The sequence below is a fragment of the Bos grunniens genome, chromosome 5, assembly GCF_055505025.1.
Source record: "Bos grunniens cultivar Pamir isolate PY7600 chromosome 5, Bosgru_T2T1.0, whole genome shotgun sequence".
Lineage (NCBI taxonomy): Eukaryota > Metazoa > Chordata > Mammalia > Artiodactyla > Bovidae > Bos > Bos grunniens.
The window spans coordinates 75,598,148-75,617,628 of record NC_141169.1 but is presented as its reverse complement, the minus strand read 5'-3'; the positions used below and the strand labels follow the sequence as shown (position 1 = coordinate 75,617,628).

General features: G+C 44.9%; 1 pseudogene; it reads right to left on the bottom strand.

Moving 5' to 3' along the window:
• Positions 1-2,098: 2,098 nt before the first annotated feature.
• On the bottom strand, positions 2,099-17,757 carry LOC147372433 (apolipoprotein L2-like; annotated as a pseudogene).
• Positions 17,758-19,481: the final 1,724 nt, after the last annotated feature.

The following is a 19,481-nucleotide window of genomic DNA, read 5'->3' as shown; positions in this document are numbered from 1 at the left end:
TACATCTGTGTCTCCATTCCCTCCCAGTAAGTAGGTTCCTCAATGCCATTATTTTTTAGGTTTCATATACATAAGCATTAATATATTATATTTGTTTTTCTCTTTCTGACTTACTTCACTATGTATAACAGGTCCTAGGTTCATCCACCTTACTAGAACTAACTCAAATTCACTCTTTTATGGCTGAGTAATATTCCATTGTATATATGTACCACATCTTCTTGATCCATTCATCTGTCAATGGACATCAAAGTTGCTTCAATGTCCTGGCTATTGTAAATAGTGCTGCTATGTACCTTAGGCAGAGAAAGCGATGGCAGTCCATGGGTCGCTAGGAGTCAGACACAACTGAGCAACTTCATTTTCACTTTTCACTTTCATGCATTGGAGAAGGAAATGGCAACCCACTCCAGTGTTCTTGCCTGGAGAATCCCAGGGACAGGGGAACCTGGTGGGCTGCTGTCTGTGGGGTCACACAGAGTCGGACACGACTGAAGCAACTTAGCAAGCAAGCAAGCAAGCATGTACCTTAGGATATATGTGCGTTTTTTGATTACCGTTTTCTCAGGGTATATGTCCAGTAGTGGGGCTGATGGGTCATTGGTTGTTGTTCAGTTGCTCAGTTGTGTCTGACTCTTTGCGACCCCACGGACTGCAGCACACCAGGCTTCCCTGTCCATCTCTACATCCTGGAGTTTGCTCAAACCCATGTCCATTGACTCCAAGATGTCATCCAACCATCTCATCCTCTGCTGCACCCTTCTCCTCCTCCCTTTCCCAGTGTTAGGGTCTTTCCCAATGTGTTGGCCCATCAAGTGGCCAAAGTATTGGAACTATAGCTTCAGCATCAGTCCTTCCAATGAGTATTCAGGGTTGATTTCCTTAAGGATTGACTGGTTTGATTTCCTTGCTGTCTAAGGGATTTTCAAGAGTCTTCTTCAGCACCACAGTTCAAAAGAATCAATTCTTTGGCACTCAGCCTTCATTATGGTTAAACTGTCACATCCATATGTGACTAGTGGAAAAGCCATGGTTTTGACTATACAGACCATTGTCGGCCAAGTGATGTCTCTGCTTTTTAATATGTTGTCTAAGTTTGTCATAGCTTTTCTTCCAAGGAGCAAGCTCCTTTTAATTTCATGGCTGCAATCACCATATGCAGTGATTGTGGAGCCCAAGAAAATAAAGTCTGTCTCTGTTTCCACTTTTTTCCCTATCTATTTGCTATGAAGTGATGGGACCAGATGCCATGATCTTAGTTTGTTGAATGTTGAGTTTTAAGCCAGCTTTTTCACTCTTCTTTTTCACTTCATCAAGAGGCTGTTTAGTTCCTCTTCAATTTCTGCCATTAGGGTGGTATCATCTGCATAGTTCAGGTTGTTGATATTTCTCCTCCCGGATCAAACCCACATCTCCTGCATTGGTATGCAGATTCTTCACTACTGAGCCACCTGCGAAGCCCACATGTATACATATGCAGGTACATGTAAAACTGAATCACTTTACTGTATGTGTGAAAGTAACAGAATATTGTAAATCAACCATACTTCAATTGGAAAAAAAAGAAAGAATGAAGACACTGCCTAATTAAGATAAACCTGCTGGGATCAAAGGTGAGCTGATTCTGGTGAAGGAGGGCTAGAGACCACCACCAGGGGGAGACTCTTTTTGCTGGGACAGCAAACCCTGGGGAGGGCGATAGAGGAGCCTCAGGTGCTTCTCCTGGACCTCAATAATCTTAACCCTTTGATTTTCCTCCCATTTTAAACACTTTCATATTCCTGGCCTCTTGTTGTTAGTTCCCCTGCCTCTCTGTTCTGCCCCCAGTGTGTTCTTTAGTCCAAAATAAGTGGTTTCTCCCTTCCCCTCACTCTCTAGTCCCCCTCCTCCCTTAGTCCAGGCTCTAGGCTCCTTCCTTCTCTCTTCCACCTGTATGCATTCCTCCCCTGCTGTGCTCAGCTGCAGAAATGCCAGATTCCTAGCACCCAGCTCCGTCAGTGTTGTCTCCCCCTCCTTTTCCTTCTAACAAGGTGCTCTGAACCTTCACCTCACATGTGTGCCTGGTCCCTGCACTGTCCTGGGGTGGGGGTGTCAGGCCCTACTGCAGGCTCTCAGAGGTGCGGGTGAACTCTTCCAAATTCTTCTCCAGGACCTGCTCCTGCTGCCTCAGCCTTTCAACTGACTGTCTTTGACCTCTCATGCAAGCGCTTTGCCTCTTTGACCAGGAAGGACACACCCATAAAATGGAAGACATCTACAGTGACTGCATGCACCATCTGGGCTCCTTTGGACATCGCAAGAGCTATGCTTCCAAAAGCTTTCCTGACTTTGCCAATTTGGACTGAGACTTGGTCATGAAGCACTGAGAACTGGCTGCTAAGTGAGGGTCAGCTTTGGCCAGCTTGAAGTTTTGGACATTCTTCCCAATGCCTTTCATGGATTGGTAGAGTTTCTTTGTAGAGGAAACAATCTGGGGTGTGACCTTATGTAGAAGCCCCAAAGTCACCTCCTTTTCGGTGATGCCAGTTGACACAAGGTGACTGGCTTCAGTTTCTGCTGATGACCTGCTTTTACTTTCCACCATGATGGTGAACACACCAGTCACAGCAGCCACTTCTCCCAGCCCTATCCCACCAACACAGTGTCAGACTGGACCCCGCTGACATGGGTGCCAGAGCCAGGCCAAGGATGCTCAGGAAGCAAGACACAGAGCCAGCAGAGGCGGTTGCCACCTTGGAGATGGTGCAGTCCCTGTGCGCTTTGTCAACCTTGTCTGCCAGTGCACGGAGCTTTTTTATGCCCTCCTCAAGTTTCTGTTTCACCTGAGGAAACTTCTCCCAAAACCTCTTTCTGTCCAACTGGCCTCGTTGGAGCCTGTCTTAGTCCCTCATGACCAAGTTTCTGTGCAGTTTGTTCAGATATTTACCTAGTGTATCTGCCTCTTCCCTGTAACAGTGAATGCCAAGGTATTAAGAAAGACTATGTTAGTCTGTAAAATAGGTTCAGCAAGAGCTATTCTGCATAAGCTGCAGATTTTATTATAAATCACCAGGAAAGAATTTTACAAATGCAAACATTTTTTTCAACATTAAACACATATTTGGGCATTGTAGATGCTCCATGTACATAGTCAATCCTGGAATAAAGCAGCAAAAGTCACCTTCTCTTAAGAGAAGTATTTGATAAAGACATCTCATAGGCAGATCAACGCCATCACTTCTAAAGTGTGTTTAGAGTGGGAACTCCACAGATAAACAAAGGCAAGTGGGATTAGAGCAGAAAAACTGTCACTCAGGGCCTGAGTGTGTAGTGAGGAGTCAACATTTTTTTGCCCTTGGACACTGGGAAGTGGTTCCTAAGCCCCTAGAATATTCAGGCTGATACAAGTATCCTTGTGGCCTGGGCCATTGGACAGTCTGACAAGGTGATGAGTAGCCTCTGGGTCACGTGCTATCAGTTCTGACCTCTGGAGAAGCTGGACTGTAGTGCATTAGTCTGACCTCCAGGAGGGGCTGGAGACCACAGGTCAGGATAATTTTTTAAACAGGGTGAGTGTCCTTGGAGGGCAGTGTTCTGTGTGCCCTGCCGCACACTGAATCTAGGACATTAATGTGTCCTGAGGACAATGGAAGCTTCGTGTGTGAAACCTGCCCAAACTCTGCCCTTTGGCTGATGGGAAACTGCATCCCTCCATGTAATAAACTGTAACTGGTATCATGACAGCTTTCAGTTCTTAAACTTGAGGTAAGTTGTGGGAGTCTCCCAAATTTGCCATTGGTGTCAAATGTAAGGACAGTCTTGGGAATTGTGCCCCAGAGTTTTCAGATTGGTTAACTCTCTGTACTTGGAATTTTTAAAAATATCAAAACTCAGAACTAAAAGGACCCTTAACGATCATTTTGCCTGGCATCTGCTCTCCCTTAAGCCTGATTTCCATGACCTTCCCAGAGGAAGATCACTGGGTCCATCCACTGCCCCAGTTGACAGGGAAGCAGGAGATGTGCTGTGAGCCCTGGCTCCTCTTGGACTCTCCAGCCCACCTCCCTGACTCCTGACCCATCACTCAGCACCCTGACATCTTGGGTATCACCAGCCTAACTCACACTTTACCTGTGACAGCTTCACCAGTCTGCCCTCCAAGGCCATGTGCAACTTTGTGGAACCTTTAAAGATTCAAGAGACTTGAGGAAACACTCATCTGAATGGCTGAGCCTAAAGAGACTGGCACTTGCACAGCTGGTGGAGGAAGTGTTTTCCTCTTGTTGGGGATGTGAGGCTCCCCAGAATCCCTCAAATGACACACAATCACAGCCACTCACTGTGACCCTGGAGGGCTCCCTGAGCCACACAGCCTTCCACTGTCAGGGCGGCTCCACGTAGACTAGAAGAAGGTCCCAGATGGAGTGAGAAGCCAGGTCCCAGGCAGGGTGTGCAGACATGGTCACCCAGGGCCCTCTAGCCCAGCGTGAAGTGATCCTGTCAGGGAGGGAAGAAATGTCCCTCCCCCCTACCCCCACTCAGGGGACCTCTGTTAGAGTCACAGCCCCTTCAGTTCTGTGTCCTTAGGGCCCACTCTCTTCACTCTAGTCCTGGTCCTGCTACCCAAGCCTGCCTACTAGTCCTCCAACTTGGACCTGCTGCTCCACCCTGAGCCCTGGGTCTGACCCTGGTGCTGGCCTCCCTGGGCCTTTGGATGAGATGATTGCACTTGGTTCCCCACCTCTGACTCTGCAGTTCATTCTGAGGCCATCACCATAGTCCATCAAATTGAATTGCTATTCCTATTGAACACAGGACAGACCTAGGGCTCCAAGACATTAGCCCAGAGCCCCAGAGCTGGGCAGGGCTAGATCCGGGATCCTACCAGCTCCACCCAGTTCCTCTGCAGCCTACCTGCTTTATGGGCCAGCAGGATCCTGCAGGGTTGGTACAGTCCCTAAGATAGGGAATGAAAGCACTCTAGTCAGAATCCCCAGGAACAGAAAGTGATGCTGGTATCAGGATTTCCTGACTTGTCCCAAAGGATATCCTTCTTGGTTCTCATCTCCAGAAAGAAGGCTCTTGACCCCTGTGTCTTTCCAACAAGCTTTTAAATTTTAACATTAATTGAGTATCTACTCTATACCGGCTATTGTTTGAAACACTGCATGCATGATCTCAGTGTCCTCACAATAAAACTGAGCAGATAAAGAAACTAAAGCAGAGAGTAGTTTAGTAACTTGCCCAGGTCACATAACCTGCTCTTCTCACAGGTTTCTATCGCTTCTCAACCTGAGGTTATATACTTCCAGCAAATGACGTGGAGGAAATATTCCTCATGCATTCTTGAGATGGAACATCCTCAACTCCATTCATAGAATGCTGCCTGGGGGAGATGTGCCTGCCAGGAGGAAGCTAGCCTGGGTGAGATCTTCTTTGGGGGATCTGGGTGACTTAGGTGACGTTCTTGGCACACCTGTGTGGGTTACCTGGACAAATCAGCCTCAGCCACAAAACTCTCTCAGTGTTTCTCTTCAGTGAGTAGGAAATGCAGTTCTTCCTTGCTCACTCTTTCCGGAAATGTTCAATGACATCCTTAAAAAGGCTTTTGCCTTCTAGACAGGAAAATAAAAAGATCAGAAGAAATTATGATGGAAGGTAAATGGTACTGAGTTTAAAGCTGTTAAAGTTCATCTTAGGTACTGATGATGGATTCACCAGGGGCTTTGGGTGGACTGTTCTGCCTCCCAAATTCATAAGATGAAGCCCTGAATGTCCCTCCACTCTTGCAATGACTATATGAAGATAGGGACTTTAAGGTGGTAATTATAATGATATGACGCCATCCATAAGTGTATGGCCTTAATATAGTAAGATCAGTGTCCTTATTAGAAGAAAAACCAAATCTCTCTTCCTCTCTCTGTCCTGCAGCGTGAAGACTTTTAATTTTTCTCTTTTTCCTGTGTCACTAAGGGAGAAAGGAATACAGGCCTCACGTGGAGGGAACCCAAAACACTAAATCTGTGTATTGATCGATTGGGGTGCGGGTGGATGGGGGAATAACTGAGCACTTGGGTGTCTGCAGGGAAGCCTTTGAGATCAATAGAGTCAGTACCTGCCTGAGGTATCACACCTGACAAGCAGGTGCTTATATATGAGAGCACTTGGCAGGTGTCTAAACACAGAACAGGGAAGGGGGGATTCAGGAGGAGGGGAGAGGTTTCCACCTAAATGAATACATTCCAGGTAGAGGGGATAGCACCACACTAGGCAGGACCTACTGTGTGGCCCAGGCCATGGATTTGATCCTCATCACAACATAGGGAATTTTCCAATTTTACAGGTGAGGTCAGGGAAGGCACTCCACATCACACAGGTGACAGGAGGCAAAAGCCAGACTGGGGTTCAGTTCAGAGTCCGCTGATGCCTGCAGGGCAGTTGGGCTAGAGGTAGGAAGAGAACTGGAGGAAACGGCCTCGGTGGTTACGCTCCAGGATCTGGGAGCAGGAGGAAGCTTGGACAAAGGAAGAGGACAGGAGAAGCTCCAGGGATGCTGGGGAACTTCCTCTCCATGCCCCACCTGGCCTCGGGGACTCCCTCAGCTGTCCCCCCTCCCGATGGCTGTCCTGGCTTCACTTCTGAGTCACTTACTGGACAACAGGGTGAGAAAGTGAATACCTTAGACTTGGCTCCCTGAGTAGAGGTCCTGGAAGGAGGCCTTGTGGATGGATCCCTGGGTGGGGGGATCCCCTGACTCCTTCGGGGGGCCTGAGGATGCTTATCCAGTCCCTTCTTGGTTCTTGATTCTTCTCTAGGTTAATTCAGTCAGTTGGTACCACCTCAGTTCTGGGTCACAAGTAGGAACCAGCCAGATAAGAGACTGCTGATTACTAGAGTAATCCCCAGCTCTTCTGAGCTCATGGTGGCAGCAGGGGGTCTCAGAGATGTCCCTTCAGCTCCTTATATGCGTCCGGCTGGAAGGAGGTGTGGCTTCACCCTTGAGGAAGAAAAAGCAGACTGTTGGCTCGATCGTGAGTGAGCAGTGACTGCAAGACGCAGTGAGGGGCGAGGTCTCCGATGGATTCCCCTGGGACGGCCACGCGTGCCACCAGAGACTTGACCCAGCGTGGTTCTCTGTCTCCTGGGCTCTGCTGGCCACTAGTTAAGGAAAGTTACTCATCATCCTACCAGCTTCCTCCAGGCCAAGTCAGAGTCCTGATCTCCTGTTGGGGCACAAGGAGAAGGGAATAGGACAGGAGACAGTCATCTGCAAAGTTATAGGAGCAATAAAACTAGAGAAAGAAGAATAGACAGGAAGGAATACTCTGGAAATTGAGACTGGGAACACTGTGTCACTGACTGGTAATAGGTGATATTGATCTAGCATCTATGACGTGCAGACTCCTGAAACTCACCTAAACTTAGGTCAGCCCAAGTTTTCACACTGATTCCAGAGCCTGGACTTCAACCCAAGTCTTTCTGGTCCAAATCCCAGGTTTGTGATGGCTATGCTCTGTGCCCTTTAATATACAAAAATATATACTTGTGGATATATGTTTGTCAGTAAATAACTCTTCTCATTCATTCTAAAAGGATGTCTTGCTCCCTGTGCTCAAGTCTCTGCCTTGATAAAGTTCCTGGGGCTTCAGATCCTACAGTCCATATCCTCCTTATTTCTGTAAGAGTCCTTATCCCACGAGGGCCTGGAGTCCCACCGGTCCCACCCCATCCCTGCAGCCTTGCCCTGGGTGGCTGAGGACCTGAATGGTGCTCCATCCTCTCTGCTGTCCTCCCCTGACTGTTAAATTTGGGGCTCTTTCTAATTATTTATGTAAATAATAGTGCAAAGAACACCCTTCTTGTGGAAAACTTTGTGTGCATTTGACTGCTTCCTTAAGTTATTTCAGAAGTAGAATAACTGTGTCTGAGTGGATCAACATCTAAAATTCTTTTATACTTAGAGTCACACTGCTTTGGAAGGAAACTATACCAATTTACATTCACACTCATGTGTCCAGCCTTTCAGTCTTGCCAGTTCTCAGTTGTGTAAGTGGCAGATCTTTATATTGACAGAATCTCTTTTGATTCTGGCTGTGACTATCTTGTGCTGGGAGATAAGGAAAGAAAGCAAGTGTTGCTTATGTTTATGTGGTATTTTAAGAATTAAAAAAAGCTGTGTACGAGACAGCAAAAGAGACACTGATGTATGGGTCAGTCTTATGGACTCTGTGGGAGAGGGAGAGGGTGGGGAGATTTGGGAGAATGGTATTGAAACATGTATAATATCATGTATGAAACGGGTCGCCAGTCCAGGTTCGATGCATGATGCTGGATGCTTGGGGCTGGTGCACTGGGACAATCCAGAGGGAGGGTATGGGGAGGGAGGAGGGAGGAGGGTTCAGGATGGGGAACACAGGTATACCTGTGGCGGATTCATTTAGATATTTGGCAAAACTAATACAATATCGTAAAGTTTAAAAATAAAATTAATAATCCCATTAAAAAAAAGAATTAAAAAAAGCACTTACTAACTACCCCTTCTGAAACCTGGCTGAAATGATAGTAAAGGTCCTTATAGTTACAGTAACAGCTATTGATGAGAGTGGTTTGTGTTTCTGATTTTGTTCTGCACTGGTTATTTGCTCTAAGATTTCACAAATTATAAAGCATATTTACTAATAAGCTGGAAGTCTGTACCCATGTATCCCTGTTTATAGCTAAGGAATCTGAAGCATAGATGCTTTGTGATTTGCCCAAGGTCAGAAACCTTGTTCAACATAGACTGGGTTCCAACCCACTCTTGGGCTCAAGAACCCATACTCTGCCTCTCCTCAGTCTGTGGCTAATTAAAAAAAAAAAAAAAAAAAACCTGAATGGTGGCAATAGGAGCCTAGAGTCTTCAACACGTATTTGAGGACTGAGTGAATGGAGAAGTGATAGCTGAATAGAGAAGAGTAGAGGGAGAGAAACAGCAAGAGTGAGTAGAGGCAAGAAAAATGATCTGCTGGGCAGAGTCTCAGAGAGGGACCAAGATGAGAGGGAGCCAGAGGGGAGATCAGGGGACAAGCTCACCAATCCCATGGTGCATCCCATATTCACAGCAGCCTTAAGTCTGCAACAAAGTGGGGAAATCAGAATGGAAAGACACCAGAATAAAACTTCTATTTTATGGAAATCACAGGTCCTCATCCAATCACTTTACAAAAATGCTCCCATCAATCCTTCTCCATCTTAATTTGAACGGGCAATCCAGGATCAGACATATGAGAAATATGACAACCTGGAAAGAAAAGATAAAAATGACATCAGAAGAAACAGATAATTAAAAAAAATTATTTATTTATTTGGCCAAGCTGGATCTTAGTTGTGGCACGTGGGATATTTTAGCTGTGGCATATGAACTCTGTTGAACTTGTGGAATCTTGTTCCCTGACAAGGGATGGAACCCGGGCTGCCTGCATTGGGAGCATGGAGTCTTAGCCACTGGACCACCAGAGAAGTCACAAAACAGAGAATTGTGAAAATTGAAAAATTTTGAAAACTCAAACCCATGTCTCAAGAAGATTAGAAAAACATTTTATTCATAAAATGAGAAGAAGATGCATGGGAAAGGGAAATAAATAATGAAATAAACAAAAATAGATCTTGGAAATTAATAAAGTGTTTACAAAATAACTGTAAAGAAAGGATGGAAAAGAAAATCAAAGAAAGCTCGCAGAAAATTGAGCAAACAAATGACAGAAGAAATGGAGCTAAACGGGGAATAGAAAGGCTACCATCATAGTTGTTCCTGAGAAAGTTAATTGAGAATGAGCTGCAGGGGTAAAAAAGGTGTGTGTGTTTTTATGGAGTGAGATAAGCCATAACCATGAAAGATGTGGATGCAGGAATCAGGAACATCAACCAGAGAGAAGGGAATCCAAGGATCCCAGCTGGGCACGCAGCAGACCTAGAGAGAAACCAGTCCAGAACGGGATAAGAAGTGCAGAATCTGTGGGGACAGGGGACACGATATCACATGAGGAGTAGTTTAAAAGAAATGGAGGAAATATTGGAGATAAAAAACGTTAACACTCTCGTTTGATTTTTACCTTTTGAACAAAACTGAGCATTTACATATATATATATATATATATATATATATATATAGGATGCACTGCATGGCTTGTGGGATCTTAATACCATGACCAGATATCAAATCCTGCTCCATGGCAGTAAAAGTGGAGTCTTAACCATTGGACTGCCGGAATATCCCCAAAACAGAGCATTTAAACATGAGAACTAATGGATTTGTTGTCGATCAATATGAAAATTAAAGTATACTGCTAGAAGTTGGGAGATGAAGCCCTGAAAGAAGGAAAGGATTAACATTTCCTTTTCTTGTTTGTTTCATTATTTATCTCCCTTTTCCATGCATCTTGTTCTCACTTTATGAATAAAATATCTTTCTAATCTTCTTGAGACATGGGTTTGAGTTTTCAAAAATTTTCCATTTTCATTTAGAAAGATGTTGATGACAACCCTGTATGCGAGACAGCAAAAGAGACACAGATGTATAGAACAGTCTTTTGAACTCTGTGGGAAAGGCGGGGGGGATGATTTGGGAGAATGGCATTAAAACATGTATAATATCATATAAGAAACGAATTGCCAGTCCAGGTTTGATGCAGGATACAGGAAGCTCGGGGCTGGTGCACTGGGATGACCCAGAGGGATGGTATGGGGAGGGAGGTGGGAGGGGGGTTCAGGATGGGGAACACGTGTACACCCGTGGTGGATGCATGTTGATGTATGGCAAAACCAATACAATATTGTTAAGTAAAAAAAATAATAATAATAACTAAAAAAAAAAAAGAAAAATAAGAAGAAAAAAAAATTTTTCCATTTTCAAAGTTCTTCCACCAGAGGGGATCAGGAAATACTGGCTGCACCTGAGGACCCCAGAAATAAAAGTTTAAATAAAGTGCTTATAACTACAAAGATTTCTAATACAGGATATAAATTTAGTAATATAATGATATTATGAGAAGATGGGGAAAGGTATGAGAAAATGGATTAACATAACTGAAATTCTTTCCTGGTAAGTAATTAAATATCAAAAATTTTAAATCAAGAGAAAGAAAAATGCAATATCTAGCATTTATTAGCTATTGTGGTTGATGACTCCCCTCTTTGCACCAAGCAAAATTCCAAGTACTTGGTAGGCTTTCACTTCCTTTTAGTTCTCACAATGATCCTTTAAGAAAGGAAACTGAAGCTCAGAGAAGTTAAGTAATGTAGTCAAAGTGCCCGGCTAGTGTCACAGCCAGAATTCGAGGTTCCTGTCTCTGGAGCAAACACTCTCACACTATTCTGTCCCCCAAGGTAAGAATATCATCTAAAGACATTAATTATCTAAAGAAAGAAGCTTTTCCTTGGGAAGAAATGAGCAGAATTCCCTGTAGAAATTGATTTATTTTAACAATCTGCACTTGGCACTGGGATTTTTTAAACTTTAAGACAGCAGAAGTCACTTTATAGTAGTTAGTAATCCACAAGAATGGGGTTGTGTCTGGTGCCACCACCTTAAAATGGTGGGAGCAATCAGAGGAAGTACAAACAAGAAGCAGCAGTTTTGCTGCTGTGACAACTGTCAGTGTAGGAGACATGTTCATGTTGATGAAACCAAGTTCTCTAAAAACATAGGGATGATAACACACAGAAACCAGAATAATAAGAGTGAACTGGGACCTTAAACAGATATTGTCCAGCAGCATCTTGCCCACCCACATGCGCACCCATGGGCTTCTGTCCACTCAAACAAAGGAAGGAAGACCCCTTGCAGGGGAGGTGAATTCCATAGGCTGGCATCTCTGTTCCTGCAAAGGCAAGGATGCTCTTGAAGATGCTCAGAGCAGTGGTTACCAGGGGCACCCACATAGAATCGTAACAGAAAATAAATATTGTTATCTTGTTTAATTGGACCAGGCTAAGTCTGTTAAAGGACATTAGTCCATTATTATATTAAAATTAGAATGTTTTAGAAAAAATATATCCAAAAAGGATTCACATGTACACACTACTAAATGTAGAATAGATAGCCATCATGGGCCTATTGCATAGCACACACAGCTCCACTCAGTGTTCTCTAGTAACCTAAATGGGAATAGAATTTGAAAAAGAATAGATACATATATGTGTATAACTGAATCACTTTGTACACCTGAAGCTAACAATACTGTTAATCAACTGTAGTCAATACAAAATAAAAATTATGTATATATATACCACCAAAGTTAGATATAAAATAGTAGTTTTGTTGCAAATAAGAATTAATTTGATTTAATAAGAAGAGGAGTCTTGCATTCTATGGCTATTTTCCCTTCTGTTTATTCATGTGAGCATTTATAAAGTTTTGAGAAATAAAACAAGAAAAATACCTGACATCCCAAGGCTGGCCTGTTGTCACAACAGGGCGATGCTCTTCTCCCGTTGGATGTAAAGGCTCTCACAGAACTCCGGCCTCACACGGGGTCACCCTGAGAGCAGGACCAAGGGAGACAGCAAACACCCATCACTGCGCCCCCCAACACCACACCCCCTCCCTTGGCTGAAAAGCAACACTGCTCCTTCTTTACCAATCACACCTTTATCCTCACTCTGGTCTCCATACAGGGAATTACTGAGACTCTCATTGACTCTCCCCGCATCCCCACTGCCGCCATTCTCTGCAGCACTCAACCTAGAGTGGCCCTGTTTCCTTAGAGCCTGCCACAGATTGCCTCACCTGAGCCCCATCCTAGAATCTTTCTTTCTACATCTTCCTCTGCGATGCCCAGGGTTCTCTCTCAGGAAGAGTAACCTAACCCTCAGCTTGTTCGCTAGGAAGTGTGTCTGGTGGGAGAGACTGGAGGCACTGACATGTGGATGGAAGAGAATTCATACAGGCAGGCCTGCCCCTTGAAGCACATGGGGGAGGAGAGTTGGCTGGTCCCCTGCCTCCGTCTCTGCCTGGAAGCCAGGTAGCCAACTGAAATCATGAAACATGAGGACCAAGTGCCAAGGCAGAGAGAGGAGGAGATGAGATCAGATGAGATCAGATGAGTATCAGCAGATGAGATTGCACTTGGATCATGCCAAACACTTGTAAATGTGGCTGCACCCTTGACCTCATCCTTCTGTCCTTCCCTCCCATTCTTGTCCTGGTCCTGACCCTTGTCTGGGGCCTCAGCTGCCTGTGAACGCTGGACAGTGCTCCCTCTGCTGAATTACTATCCGGAGTGTCCTCCTCTGTTAGCCTCTGATTGATCGCTTCCTGGAAATACTATTGGTAGGAGGGAGAAGGGAGGAGCCTGGAGAAACTTGTCTCCGCCCAACGGTATGGCCAGATGCAGAGCCTCACAAAAGAAGAGTGTGTTCCTTTTTGACTGCAGTAGGTCAAATTAAATATGTTTAAACCTGTTAAATATGTCCTGCTTTAAGGAGAAGAAAGAGACAGGCAGGGAGGGAGGGAGGGAGAGCAGGAGAGGAGGAGAAGGCGAAGGACGGAGGGGGAAGGTAAGATGTAGAAGAAAATTAGGAAGAAACAAAAAAATTATAATCAATCCTGAATCCCAAAGTGACCTAAATGTAAACCTGAAAGGAAAAAAAAAAAAAGCTAACTACAAACGTACTGGACAAAATGAAAACATACTGGAAAAATACTGTAGAGTTGAGGAAACTTCTCACCAGGACACAAATCCCCAAAACCACTGAACCTCTTAAAAATTGAAAATTGCAAAGGACATCATAAACCAGATCAGAATACAAGAGACCTGGAGACAGTGTTTGCAATATTTACAGTAGATACGGGTGAACATCCTCAACACATATAGGAGCTACAAACTCCTATGTGTGTTGAGGAGGCTACAAACCCACAATGGAAGACTGAAATCAGCTTTTAAAAACAAAAAATCAGAACAAACAATTCCCCGGGACATGACTTGCCTAGGGTCACATAACTTTCTGTGGGCAGAGCAGAGGCCAAGTCCAGACCTTAAGACATTGGTATATAGGTGAGATATGTGATTTTATTATATTTTTTTAACTGATCAAATTGTACATTTTATTCTCTTTTAATTTTTTTCTTTAGTTTTTGTTTCAGCTGGGCCTCCTGGCATGTGGGATCTCAGTTCCCTGACCAGGAATGAAACCCACAATACCCTCAGTGGAAGCATAGTCTTAACCATGGGACTTTCAGCAAAGTCCTAGGAATGCAAATTTAAAAATCCCAAAGTTTCTAGGTTTGGTCTCTGCCTGCCTAAACACGTAGATCTAAGGTCATGCCCCTCCTGTTATATTGACATGCCTACAGTTAGGCTTTTTTTAAATCTTAATATTGCAAAACCAATATCATAACACAGACAGTGCAGTAAGCCCTTCTTACTTCCTCCATCCGGGCTGGCCTCCCCTGCACAGAACCACTCATCACCCACAGTCCTGAACTGAGGGCCCAGAAAGCACAGGAAGACAAAGCCCTGGGTCTCCACACTTGGTCACGTGTCCTTCCCCTCTCAGGTCTCAGTATCTCCTCAGAGCCTGGCACTGAACAGGCCCTGAGAGACAGGGTGGTGGTGAACCTGGATTCCTTGTATCTCAGAAAAAACCCTTTCCCCATCAGCTTCAGCACAGCATCCAGGGGCAGCCTCAAGGTGGCCAATGCACTGGAGGAAAGGGTCTGACCTCCTCCATCTCCTCTGCTTCCTACAAATTGCCCAACAGACTGTGTACCCTCAACACACACCTTCCTTCTGAGGTCACCACTAACATCTCATGGTTGCTCAAGAGAGCTGCAAGCTCCTAGACAGGACACTTGCCAGGCTTCCAGCAGCTGACCCATCCAGCCTCCAAGCAGGTGCACATTCAGGCCATCAGGAGGGAGCAGCAGGAGGTGATGGGAGAGGTAGGGGGAGCCAGTGCTGGAGTCTGGGGTGCTGCCTCCTGTCAGCAGGGCCCACTCCCATAGAAGTTCTGGGCGGGGGGCCTTCCCTGCCTCTCCCAGCGGGTGGTGGCTGCAGTGTTTCCTGACTTGTGGTTGCATCCATCCCTGCATCCTGCCTCTGTCTTTTCATGGCTTTCTCCCCCTACTCTCTGTTGTCTCTGTGTGTATCTTACAAGGATGCTAGTTGATTTAGGGTCCACCCAGATAAGCTGCAGCGATCTCATTACAAGATGTTTCACTTAAAGGATTTTCAAAGACCCTTTTCCACATAAGGTCCCATACACAATTGCAGAGATTAGGTCATGGACATACTTTTCAGGGGGCCACCAATTACCCCACTATAGGACCCACAAATATCAGTTCTCCCCCTTAAGGTCCTGTGGATTGACTGTTCACCTTGTGCAGGAGCAGTGCTGGAGGGTGCCCATGTCTGCCCACCAAGTGGGAGGGAGCAGTCCCCAGGGCTGCCTGACCGCCCACCACACGTGAGCACGAGAGCCCAGGGGCCACTGATCGCAGAGTCCCTTTTGGAAGGGAGGGGTCCTTGCTCCCTCTCCAGCCATCCATGTGTGTCTTTGGAGCCTAAAGCATGCTAATACCACTCCTCGTCCAGCCTCTCTTATTCCCCCTGTTCATCCCTCCTCACTGGCCCCTGAGGTGGGCCGTCCACCCTGGTCCCAGCAAGTGCTCACCTCTTCACTTGCCTCCACTGAGCTGTCGACTTTCCCACTGGTCTCTGACTGCTGGCATTAGACACCCCCTCATTCCTAATTCTGCCCTGTTGCTTATTCTTCCGAGTAATTCCAAATCTTACTTTCAGATTGTGGTTGTGAATACAGAACCCAGAAATGTCTATGATCATTTTCTGGCTGTGGTCCCCTTGGGGTGATGGTGAGATGCTCAGAGGGGCTCCATTGAGATTAAAGAGCTGTAAGAGATTGAGAGAGGTCACATCTGATGCTGTGTCACAGCATCTCCCCTGTATATGGCAACAATGGGCATTTAGAGACAGAGGATGAGGTGGTGGCAGATCACTGAACTTTACTATCTGACTGTTGGGCAAATAAAAAAGCTTGTTTCTTATAAGGTTTTAAAATATTGGATAGAGATTAATCTAGAGAGATCTGCAAAAAAGGTGACACTTATTCTGTGCTTTTTGAATAATTTTTAAACAGTGACCAGGTAATATCTTGTAGTTTTTTTCCCACAAAAATGCCATGCTTTTTCTGCATTGGTGGTTGTAGAAGAGACTAATAACTGTCCTCAAATTTCATCCTTCCCTCCTTTTTAAAAAAATAAAAAAGTTTAAAACTTTTTCCTTAATGTAGTAAAATATACATAACATAAAATTGGCCACTGTAACCATTTTTAGTGTCCTTATTTTTTATAGAGAAGATACTGAAGTTTTGGTGGGTTCATGGCAGCCCAGACTCTCTTGTAGCTCGATGTAACCTCATGGCTAAATTCTGACTAATCAAAGGTGAGGGAAATGATGTGTGGATCTTCTAGGACACGTCATTGAAGGGAAATTCCTGTGCTCCATGTCCTCTTTTGTCCTTCCTTTGGCCTGGAATGTATGATGAGAATCAGCTTCCATGTACAATCCCCTGGGAATGATGGCAGAGCAGTAACAGTCAACCTACCTTCCACCTACCTCCCAAATACCTAGCAACTTGGATTTTCATATCTGAAATGAAAAAAATCTACATTGTTTGTTGATAATACCAATATATTTTGTGAGCCCTTCGTTACAGCAGCTCAGCATCCCCATCCCAACCAATACAAAACCTTGCTTAGGCTTCATCCCTCCTCTAGGCTTAGAGTCTTCTCATCCTTTCAGAACTCTGTCTCTCTGTTCGACCCTGTGAGTTGACCACTGCTTGGATCATTTGTGGCTGTGACATTGACTTCTCCCAGGTCCCACGTCTGGGCCCTCCCCTGTCCTGGAGATCCCAACACTGTGGCCTGTGAATCAGTGACCTCTTCAGGCTTCCAAGACTCAGTTCCCAGACTGGCCCAGCCTAGCCATGGTATCAAACAAGATTAAGAACCAATCCCTACAAACTCCCATCCCTCAGCCTTCCCAAAGCAAGGTGGCAGGAGGAACTAGAACTAACTTGTAATAAGTATGGGCATGCTTTCTGGGGTGATGGAAAAGTTCTGGAATTATGTAGTGGTGATATTTATACACATAGTGAATATACTAAAAACTACTGTTCAATTGTGGTTGTATGTTGTGTGACTTATATTTCAATTTTTTTAAATGCTACATTTTAGAAAGCTGTGGAGATGATAGGGGAAGAGATTCAGAAGAGTACGTCTTGAGAAGGGACAGGGAGTGAGAGGGTAACAGGCAGGAAGGCTAGGGGTCTCCAAATGGAGGAAATAGGCTGCAAGTGTCAGACATTTTTTAAACTACAAGTATCAGATTTTTTCCTTTCTCTCTACAAATTTAAAAGGAGGTTTCTTTTAAAATTCTCTGTTGCCATGACGATGCCTGGTTCCACCTGAACTTAACTTTTCTCAAACCTTGAACTAACCAGTGCATTTTTCTCATGGAAATGTTTTTCTTAAGCTATATTAATGAACCATGTATTTACCCTAGACTCTGTCTTTCTTCAAATCGGTTCCAATTCCGGTTCACCTAAGACTTGGAAATGACATTACAAACCAGTATGTTTTACTCATGCGAATGTTCTCTTAAGCTATGTTAATGAGACTATGTCTTTGCTTGGAAAACTGTCTTTCTTCAAGATTCATGTCAATTGTTTTATGGTCCAAGACAACTCACCTTGTGCCAATGTTATCTCAAAATGCATGTTGTAGGTGAGGGGCCTAGTGCCAGTCTCTGAGTTTTGAGACATTTCCTTTCTCTAATTAGCAGCCTACTAGTAGGTATATAACTTCCTACTAAAGACTAGCAGTAAGGTACTACTTCTGCCCCCTTCTGATGTCTATGTTGGAAGCTTTCTCTATCTCTTTTATACTTTAATAAAACTTTATTACACAAAAGCTCTGAGTAATGAAGCCTTGTCACCTGCCTCGGCTTGAATTCCTCTCCTCTGGAGGCCAAGAATCCCAGTGTCTTTCATGGCTCAGCAACAACCTTTCAGGAGGGTCAGATGGAGAGAGGACAGGGCAGAGAGGAGGAAGCCATGACCAAATCTCTTCCTGCAGAAAGCAAAGTGACAAGTGACAGAGGTCATGTGTGGAGCTGCTGGTTCCTGGAGGTAAAGCACATTCAGGGGCTCTGGAGGGGATCCTGGCAGAGTGGAGGAGGTGGAAGAGGCCTCCAAGATCCTTTCTTATGGGTCTAGGATCACCTATCCACAAAAAGCAATGAACTACTGATACTTGCAGACGGGTGGGTCACAGGACAGTTTTGTTGAGTGAATGTTTTAAAAGGTCAGTCTTAAAGTGTTACACACTGCCTGAGGCCACTTATAAAACATTCTTAAAAGGCCAAAATTCTAGGGATGGAGAACAGACCAGTGGTTGCCAAGAGTTAGGGAAGACCCAGGAAGGGCGACCGGAAAGGCCCAGCCCAGACAGTTTCTAGCGACAGACACTCTGTATGTCAATTGTCATTTTGGTTAAATGGGGAATGTGCACATATGATAAGATGCCATAGGCTCATCCCCAAAACATAAAACAAGAGCCTGCAGCAACTGGTGAAATTCAAGTGAGGTCTGTAGTCTAGTTAGTTGTATTCTGATAGTGACTGTAGCTATATAAGTTATCACCACTGTAGGAAAAGTGGGTGAAGGATACACAGGACCTCTCGGTAATATTTTTGCAACTGTGTGGTTTTGTCTATGAGTCTAGACTTACTATTTTTTTTTAAAGTCTCTGATTCAAGAGCTGAATTTTGGAGGCGAGGATCAGTGGGTAAAAGAAGAGGAGGTGAGGCCAGCTTTGTGACCTTGGGAAATGAATGAATCCTCTAAGTGTGCTATCTCATCTATGCACAGGAATGATGAGAACAGCAGACAACTCACCAGGGCTTTGAAAGAGAAGAGGAGGTAATGCCGACACAGTGAGCCCAGAAAACAGCTGTCCCTGTTGACTGAGAACCTACTCTTCGCCAAGCCCAGTCCCTGCCTTGTCTCACTCATCCTCTCAGTGACTCTGCAGGCTACACACTCTTTCTATGAGCAAGGACACCAAGTCACAGCAAAAAGGTAGAGGAGATGAATTCCAGGAGGGCTGAGTGACGGCAAATCCTCTCGTCACTCACAGAAGACGGGGAGACATGCACACAGCAGAATGGGGCTCAGAGCCTCTGTGACGGAAGAGTTCAGGCAGCCTTCTCCCTGAGGTGGAGTGTTCCAGGAGTGAGTTAACGCTTGGCACCAGTCACAATGAGTCCCTGTGGGGCCAGCCAGACTCCCTATGCCCACTAGGGGCTAGGGTCTCTGGATTCACTTGTTAGACCAAGCAGTATTTGATGTTTATGACTCATCTCAAGCTAATAGGGATCATTTATGGAAGAAAATTACATTTTTTAGACAACTGGAGGGCTTAAGGATTTCTTTTCCTCTAA